This window comes from Aythya ferina (genome assembly GCF_964211825.1).
Source record: "Aythya ferina genome assembly, chromosome: 11".
Classification (NCBI taxonomy): domain Eukaryota; kingdom Metazoa; phylum Chordata; class Aves; order Anseriformes; family Anatidae; genus Aythya; species Aythya ferina.
Genome location: NC_140307.1, coordinates 1,132,365 through 1,141,954, shown reverse-complemented (window position 1 = coordinate 1,141,954; position 9,590 = coordinate 1,132,365). Strand labels below are relative to the sequence as shown.

At 54.4% G+C, this 9,590-nt stretch overlaps 1 long non-coding RNA gene across 1 annotated transcript; it reads left to right on the top strand.

Moving 5' to 3' along the window:
* The first annotated feature begins 2,690 nt into the window (after positions 1-2,690).
* On the top strand, positions 2,691-6,111 carry LOC311442740. Its single transcript, XR_014696817.1, has 2 exons — positions 2,691-4,587; positions 4,726-6,111. It is a non-coding gene; the product is annotated as an uncharacterized lncRNA (long non-coding RNA).
* The last annotated feature ends 3,479 nt before the right edge of the window (positions 6,112-9,590 follow it).

The window sequence follows — 9,590 nt, the reverse complement described above, 5'->3', positions numbered from 1 at the left end:
CCCGTAGCAACCCCGAGCACCCGGGCGAAGGAGCCGGAGAGCGGCTCAGCCCCTGGGGAGCGCTCACATCCCTGTGCACGCTCACGCTCACATGCACACGCGCGTGCACGCTGCTCTCACACACACGCTGTGCAGATTTGTGCTCTTCTCGGTTTTCCAGCCCTGTTTTTGGTGCCCCGGGCTGGCTGGCAGGAGGCGAGGAGCCTGCTGCAAACGGCTTCTGGGGTTTGGCCTGAGCATCCTCGGATGGAGCCCGCGTGCTTTTCATTAGCCGAAATCAGGAGTCGAGCTGGCAAGAATGAACGTGTCTTTTTTTTTCCTTTTATTTTTATTTTTTTTTTTGGCCCTGTTTTTGTGTAATTCTCTGCACATTATGCTTAGGTATCTGCTGTCTTAAAGCAGGAGTAGCGCCGTGGCTGCTTGCTGGCTATTTGCACGCCCGTGCCACTTAGCATTTCATAAACACCGATTCATTATGTTTCACGTGGCAATTGGAAAATAGGGGGGGGGAGAGAGCGTGTTTCTTTGACGAGAAGGCTAGCATTTGTTAAAACTCAGCTTCTGCTTTTCAAAAGCAGGAAGGCACGGCCAGCTGAGCGCAAAAGCAAGGCCAGCGGCGTGCTGGATTTTCCCACGCAGCGCCTCTGGACGCGTGCACGAGTAGGTGAGGGCCCAAGGTCACGGGGCAGGAAGAAAAACGGCAGCTCCCTGCCTCTGCACGCCACGGGGCTCGTCCTGGCAGCTTCTTGGGGCTCTTCTCTGCAGCCTCCATGGGGCTCAACCCTTCAGCCTCCATGGGGCTCATCCCCGCAGCCTCCATGGTGCACACAGCAGGGACCACGGCTGCAGTGGGGGGCACAAGGCTGGAGAGCGGCCCCCAAGGTTTTAAATCAGCATAAAGTGGCACAGGGCCATGCCCCCCACCCCCTGGCAGCCCCCACCCCCTGGCAGCCCCCCAGCCCCTCTTTTGGGGCTGTGCCCCCCGAGCAGCAGCGCGGCTGGGAGGGGGCGGCCGGTGGGGCGAAACGGGGAGGGGGCTGCGGGGTTTGTGACACCGCTTTTAAAAGCTGTGTTTATCCCCCTTGTTAAACGCCAGATGAAAAGTTTAAGGCCTAAATTAGTTTTGTCCTCTTCCATTCGTTTATTTACATTATAATAATCCAGCGTCTGCGAATTGTGTCAATTATTCTTTCCTCTTGGCAAGCCAAGAATTCTTTGTTCCTCGCTAGTTTACAAAAGTGAAATATAGGTGAGGTTTAGGACCTTTTAATCCTCCTATGTAATTACTGTTCCCTGCAGACACCGCAGCATTTTACAATCGCTGCGTGTAGCTGCTGGGCCCAGATTAGACACACAAAGTCCCTTCACTTCATCAAAGGTTTCCTTATCTGCCCAAGACAGCGAAACAACAAACGATCCACAAATCTCAGCGGACCCAGTGTTTATTTGACCACCGCTGAAATAAATAAATTTGCTTTAGACAAACACGCAAGGGCCTGGAAATTTCCCTGAGAACGCAGGGCTTGGCAGGCGTCTGGGTGGGAATTTTCAAGAGCATCAAGGGCCGGGGACTACAGTGGGGCTTTTGAAGTGCTTTTTCCACATTTTATGAGCCCAAATGAGGATGAAACTAAAATGACATGAAGAAATAATCCTTCATTCAGCCCTGAAAGGATTATTCTAATTACTTTGATTATTAAAGATCAGACAGATTTTTTTTTTTTTTTTTTTTTCAGCGTACGAGCGTAAGTAAACCAACCCAGAAATACAAATCCTCGCTGGGAATTGAAGAACGTCTTAAGTAAACAGAGGGAACAAATGGGTTGTGTGACAGATATACAGGGCTTCTGTCTGCAGCGCAATCAGCCGGCCCTGCCGCTGCCGTGCCGGGGGCCCGGCTTTTGTGCCCGCCTGAATAGGGGCTAAATATCCCTTGAAATCAGAACTCTTTGGCTTCGCGAGTGGAGGGGCCGCAGTCTTGCTCTTTTCAGATGCAAATGCAAGTGGTTTTCTTCTTTATCTCGCTCGTAAGATGGTGGTGTCAAGCTGGGCCTGGATGAATAAAACGGAGAATTTATGCTTTATTGAGATCTATTTTTCTCCCTAAGCCTCATTCCCCGCTCCCTGCCTGTGCCGGGGAGGGGGAGCACAGATGGTCCCTCCTGACCCGCTATTTATCATCCCGGCAAAAGCTTACTCAGTGTAATGCTCCGCAGCAATTCATTTAAGGACTCTGTTTGTTTCTGCTGATGAGGACTGTTAATTTGCACAGCAGTCTCATTAGGCCTAAACCACCAATTAATTTCTTTTGTTCTCATTAAATGCCTGATTCCGAAACATTTCGGCGCCGACAAGGGGCGGCCGGGCACCGCCACGCAGCCACCCCGGCGGAGATGCTCGGGGTGCCTGTACCCACCTTGCCTGGCCCCCAATGGGCACCCCAAAACCTGCTGAGCACCCCAAAACCTGCTGAGCACCCCGAAACCTGCTGAGCACCCCGAAACCTGCTGAGCACCCTGGCACTGAGGGCACCCCACTGCCTACCGGGCACCCTGGCACCGCAGGCACCCCACCACCTACCCAGCACCTTGGCACTGTGGGCACCCCAACACCCAGCACCTGCTGAGCACCCCAGCACCTCCGGGCACCCCAACACCTCCTGGCACCCCACCTCAGCCCAGCACTGAGCCGTGGAAGCCAGCCCATGGGCCAAGCCAGGCGTTTCGGCAGGCATTTCACCACGCTGAAAACGAGGGACTGGTGTCTGCGCACCATTATGGTTTCATCTGATTATGGGTGCGTTCAGGCCAAGAATATCTTGTGGCTTGTGTTTTTCCAGCTTGGTCACACAATTTGCAGCCGCATTGAAGAGTCCTTGACTGTCTCTTAGCAATTTAATGCCAGAAAGTGTCGGCTTTTGTCTGACGGTGATGCTAGGGCAACTACTTAGCCTCGTTTGACATTCCTGCAGTTCAAGCTTTCTTTGGAGAATAAAACACCCAAGGTGAGGTTACAAAATGGCTCGCCTTTTACCACAAAAAAAAATAAAAATAAAAATAAATAAATAAATAAAATCCCACAGGGAGGAGGTAACCTCTTTGCGGCAGCCTTGCATCAAGCCCTGCTGCAATCCAGCTGCTTTCAGGAATAATGGGCTCGGGCTCCAAGTAGTGCTGGAATCCATTTTCACGTGGCCGTGGACGCGCATTCAGGGCCCTGCTGCTCCTTTCACGCCGCTGCTCCGGGAGGGAGCTCGGGGGATGCCAGCCCCATCCCAGCACCATTGGTGCGGTGCTGGGGCTGCGAGCACACGAGGCTGAGCCCTGCACGGCAGCACGCTCACATTTTTCCTTCCCCTTCTTCCTCCCAGCAGCGGTGATGCTGCGCTTGGCTGCATAAATATTTTCTTTCCTTTGCTGCGCACACTTTTGTTCTTCTCCCAGCAGTTAGAAGAGCTGGTGCGCAGAGATAAAATGCGAGCAGGGAGAACACAGCCCTCGTCTGTCAGCTCGGGAGCCCAACAGATTGCCCTTTGTCTCGCCTTGGGCGCAAACACTGGTTTGTCCCTCGGTCTCAGTGACACATCTGGTTGTTGAGATGCTGCTGGTTGCTCCGCGGTGGTGGACAGGGGCCGGCTACGCCAACACCTTCAGACCCCATCAGCCTGGGCATTGCCCATCAGAGATTTCTGTGCTGGGGACAAGGTGGTGCGAGAGCTGCAGCATCCCTTTCAAAGCCATGGTGGGTGAGGTTCGGGTTGGGGGCTGCTGGCACCATCCCTCCCTGGGGACTTCCCTCCCCGGGGAAGCTGGAAGAGGTCCCTTGTTGGTAACCGCTCCCCATGCCCTGGCTTTTGGTGCTTTCCTGGTGCCTTCTTGTTTGTTTGTGTGGTGCTTTTCCAAATATTCTCCCCAAAAAGCCATCCCCGCTCCATGCAAAGCCAGGAGCACCTGGCGTGGCATCCTCTGCCCATGGCTCAGTGGCCAGGAGCTGCGGGTGAGCGCTGCGCCCCAGGGTGCTGGTGCCATCCCTCAGCAGCAAGAGGAACACCCTGGGTGAGTTCCCCCTTTACCAAACACATTTTCATCAGGCTCACGCCAAAGGGCACATATTTATTTTATTTTAATGAATTTGGGAAGGGTCAGTGGGGAAGCCTAGAGAAACAAGTCCCAGTGAGGCAGGTGTGGGCACCCATGGGCCAGGTGAGTCCCTCAGTGCTCTGCACTCCCCAAAGCATGTGCCTGGCCCATCCCAATTAACCTTCTTAATATAACGCTGTCCTCAGGTGGCTAGCCATTAGCAGTCAATTAAGAAGAGCTGTGCCTAGGTATAATTACCACCAGACTGGGCTGCAGGAAGGTGATGTCCCTGGAAGGGGAGGTGGCACAGCCCCAGCCTCCTGCCGGGGCAGGTTGGGTGACGGTTCAAACGCCATCCGTGCTCTTAAATAACAATTGCTCATTGTGTTTGCTGGGCTGGCCGGGATTTATGGGGTCACCGTGGCCTGGTGGCGTGAGTAAATATCTGCTGAGGAGTGTACAGCGAGTCCAGCAGTGCCAGGGTGGAGCTCAGCACCCATCCTGTGCGGTGGGTGCCAATGAAACCCTGCGGGGGGCTGCCCACGCTCACCCCTGGGTGCTCTCCTGGTGGAAAGGAGATGGTAAGTGTGGCGGGGATGACTTACAGGCATTAAGGGCGATTTGCATTCATCTCCATTACCTGCAGGAAGGGCACAATGATCCTTGAAAAGGGCCCGTGTCGGGCCGCACCGCTGCTCCTGCTCCTTCCCCGCGCTTCCTGCGCCTAATGAAGATGGATGAGTGTTATCGGGTGAATGTTATCACAGCGTGGCGGAGAAATTCCCCCTCCCCAGGCCCTGGGTGTTTGGAGGATGGGCAGTAACCCTTCTCTTGTTGTGCTGGGTGTCCCTGAGAGGGTGCTGGTGGCACCGGGAGCTGGGGAAGGAGCCGGGGAACCCAAACCGAAGGAATAGTGGAGGCTGGCGGAGGTAAGGCTGAGAAGAGCTGCTTGGAGCAGGACGTCGTGGTGATGTGCTCCTGCTCTGTGGTGATGGGGAAGCGAGGGCTGGGAGCAGTGGTTGGTGATGAAGGAGCCCCTGCTCGCACGGGCGTTGGGCACTTGCTGCCCGCGGGTGTTTGGAAATCAGCGGGTCTGGTTAAGCTGCTCCGAGGAGTTTTAAAACATCTGGTCAAGGAGAACGGTCGGGCCATTAATGTTGATTTTCAATAAGTCTTTGAACGCCGGGGTGGTTCCAGAGGGCTGGGAGAAAGCTAATGTTGTGCTGGTATTTTAAAAGGGCAAACAAGATGACCCAGGTAATTACAGGGCTGTCAGCCTGACATCGATCCCGGGAAAAATAATGGAGCAGCTGATACGGGACTCAATTAATAGAGAATCAGAAGAGGACAGTGCAATTAATGCCAATCAGCGTGGATTTATGGGAAACAGCCCCTGTCAAGCTCTTGTGATATCTCTTTGATGAGATTACGAGTTTGGTGACTAATCATAACCGTGGAGGCTGCGTGTTCCTCAATGTCACCCAACGCCAGGGCGCAGAGCGGCGCAAAGCCCAGCGGCACGTGGAGGGGCTGCTGCAGGGCTGCTCCCCCGGGGTACACCGGGGTTTCCAGCGGGACCCCCATGTGTGGGTGCTGGGGATTTGGGATACGGCCACCAGGGACCTGGAGGAACGACGGGAATCGCTCCTGGGGTCGGTGGGTGATGCGCAGGGTGAAGGGGATGGTGCATGGGGAGGAAGGGGTGGGTGAGTCTTGGTGCAGACTGTGTGCATTTCCACCAAAAAAAATTAAAATAATAATTAAAAAAAAAAAACCTACCTGAAGGACCAGGGCAGGTCAAAACACCTCTCCAGGAGGCTGACCTGTTTGAACAGCACAGCTGGGCTGCTGAGCGCGGTGCCAGCTAGGAGGAAGCAAGCACAGTGCTCTATTTAGCCCTCCGATTAACCTTTGGAATCTCACACAGTTTTTAATTTTAAAAATTGGGGGAAAAATGTAAATGCAAAGGCTAAATTTCTTCTTGAAACTGCCATGTCTAGAAATAAAACACATGAGCATCTTCAAAAGAAAATCCCTGCTCGTGTTCTTATTTCCAGGCGGGCTTTGTACCAGATCCCTGCGGTTTCCGATGCCCTTCCCATCCCGGACACGCAGCTGGGCTGCTCCTGGCACACGGCACAGGTGGGGGATTGGAAATGTGGATTTGGGGTCTGTGGGGCTGGGCTCTGTGGCAGGACCATGAGTGCAGGGCCCCCGGTGCTCGGCACGTTTGTCCCCGCAGATCGCCCTCATCAGCTCCTGCCATGCACTTCTGGGGAACCTTTTATTTAAAGTATTAGGCAGGTTATAAAAACGTCACCGATGATTTGCTCATGTTTTCTAAACTGTCGTTAAAGAATTTACAGTCAGGACAAAACGCGAAGGACAGAGGAGGGGGGGAAATCCTCGCGTTTTTAAGCCGAGTCTCTCCATAAATTAAAGAGATTTGCTTTTGAGGGTGGTCCGCGGAGCTGTGTGCCAAAATTGTGTGTGCTCAAAGAGAGAGGATCACGAGGTTAAGTGCTGGGAAAGGGGAGGAGGAAAGTAACTTGGTTCAGAGAGCGGCAGGCGAAGCAGGGAGAGGTCCTCGCACCGGCCTGGGGGTCCCTGGGGTCCCCGGGGCAGGGTTGGGATAACCCCGGCTGCCAGTGTGCGGGGCCGTGCTCCTGTGCTGGGGGATTTTGGGGGATTATTGGGGCACTGGGGGCTGCAGGGAAGAGATGCAAAGGGAGAAATGATGTGAACATGTGGAGCAGCACCACGGCCTCTCCCACCTGAATTTTGCACCAGGATGGGGCCCTTTGGGACTCAGCAGGGGCGCAGTGGGGTGGATGAAGACCCACAGATGAAGCAGTCCCTGCTCCTGCTGCGAGAAGTGTGTGCAGCCTTGGGCTGCTCCTGCCTTCGCTCCCCACCCTCCGAAAGCAGCAGGCAGGGTTTTTACGGCTCAGGAGAGCTCCTGAGCGGTTTATTAGCTGGGATGATTGCTTTTCGGTTCAGATGGCTCCTGCTCCCTGCAAGTTATTTATCACGGGAGAGAGAAATCTCCCTGCAGCTCGGTGCCGGGGTGCGGGCAGCGAGGTGCTCTGGGGAGGAGCAGAGACCCCCAGCCTGGCAAGGTCAGCGGGTTACTGACTGCACCTCCAAACCCCAGATTTGCAGTTTTCTGCCTCTTTTATGCTCCACAGAGGGTGGCCACCCTCCTGCTGTGGCAGAAGCCGAGCTGGGAGCTGCCGGCGTGCTCTGTGCACCTCTCCGGGGGGAGGTTTTGCATTTTGTGCTTTGCCCCTTCTGGCTCCTGCTGCTCCTCCAGGGCCAGGCAGGGCTCACAGCCCTGGAGCTGCCTGCTCCATGCCTCGAGGAAGGTGCACTCTGCCCTGCCTTGAAGTTTTGCACCTTTACATGGGTTTTTAATATCCAAACCATCAGGGAAATATAACACGTATGAATTTAGTGGCATCAATGGAAGATGCCATCCCTTTCCTGAGCTTGGGTGGCCAACACAAGACCAGCTTTCCATCCCTGTGCTCCCAAGCCATATCCACCCATCTCCTCACCCTGATGATGGGAGGCTGAGCCCTCACAAGGACGAGGAACCTCCTGTAGAGGCCAGACCCACTGCGAGCACCCACTGTGGGGCACCCCACAACCACCTCGGTCCTTGCTGGGCACCAGAGACGGAGGCACGAGCCCCTTTCCAAGGACGTGTCCCTGCCTGGAGCAATGAGCATCCATAAATACCACATCTGTCAGCAGGCTGGAGCCCGCTGCCTCCCCCAGATAGGCTGCTCAGGGGGATAATATATTTATCTGCGAGTAAGGTATAAGGCCACGAGTCCAGAGCTACAAATCCTCACAAGTGAGTATTAATGGATTATGCCTCTGCAATCCGTTGCATGTTCTAGTTACACAACAAAAATTGGGATAATAAAACAGCTCTTAGTGTCAAAATGTAATTAAACCGCTTCAATATGCCTCGAGAACAGCACAGCTGCTCCGTGCTGCCATAAAGCACGGGGAAACTGCGGGGCCCTCTGCTTGGGTGCCTCGCCGAGAGCTCCTGGACCTGGCGGGGGCTGCCTGGGGAATGACAGTGGCTGTGTCTGGGGATGCTCTGGGTCTGTGCCCACCCCACAAGGTGTGGAAAGGGGGTTGAGGTCCTCAGGGATGCGATGGGGGGACCCCCACCAGCCCTGCTCCTGCAGCAGGGGTCTGGTCCTCAGTATGAGTGATATTGGGGGGTCCAGGGTTCTCCTGCTGGGAGGGGAAAGGTGAGCACGAAGTGAGCAAGGCCCTTCAGTGCCCTCCTGTTTAGTGCCTCTAATGGCTAAATGAACCATTAATTAACCTCTCAGCAGAAGCTATCAGACCCGCACACACGAAATACCAATTATCAGCCGGGCGCAGCGGTTCTCCTCATCAGCCTCGTTAGTGTCCCAGGTGTGCCCGTGCCCCCATCCCCGTGGATGCTGTGGTGTGGGGGCAGCGTGGCCGAGCCCAGCCCTTTGGGGTGACCACCCCAGGTGCCACACGGGGTTTTTGGCACGGATTTTGGCACCGGGCACGGCTCCTTCAGGTGCGTGCGTGCGTGCACGTGCACCCTGCCCGCCGCCGGCGTTATCATCTCGCCCATCTTCTCCCCCCCCCTCCCCGGGGTGCTGGGGGGGTCGGCTTTTATGTGTAACAATCCCAACTTCCATTGTAGCAAAACATCGGCTGGTCAAAATTAGACTAGTTAATTCCAGAGAATTGTTTCATCTCGGCTCAACGGTAATAATGAATCTTTTTTTTACAAGGCGAGTTGGTGAGCAGCCAGCTTCCTCCGGGGCAATTCCTGTGCAGTGTTGATCCTGCTGGAATTTACCTTGGGAAAAAAAAAAAAAAAAAAGAAAAAAAGAAAAAAAAAAAAGGTTTAAAACTCCCAAATGCTACTATTCATAACACCGTGCTGTTTAGCTCAGCCTTTTACTGACAGTGTGCAGATGGGGCCAAGCCTTTTACAAAAGTGCTCACACAACGCTTTTTCTCCGAAGCCAGCCGCAGCCTGGAAGCACCCGAGGTGCACATGAGCCAGTTCTCATCCTCTGGGAGGCCAAAAAGCACGATGGGCGCTCTCAGGACACAGCTCTGCCTTTAAAAATTGATATTGGCCTGGCCTCTGCCTCAAAGATTAAAAGGGTCCCTGCTCGAGCGCTTGGTGTTGAACGCGTGAGCATCTCCTGTGCCCGCTGATCATGGCTTCATCCCCAAAATCCATGGAGGTGGTGGTCACGGGCACGGGGCTGGGTGCCTGGGCACAGCCAGCACACGGCAGCCGAGCCCTTGGCAAGCCCCCCAGGGGAGCCTCCACCCCTGGTGCCAACCAGTGCCAAAGGTGTTTTTAGTGGGCCAAAGCCCTGCAGGGTTTTTGTTGTGGTGGTTTGCTTTTTTTTTTTTTTTTTCCCCTTCCCTTTATTTATTTATTTTTTTTAAGAGGGATTAAGCCAAATTAGTTTTTATCTGTTTCTGCAG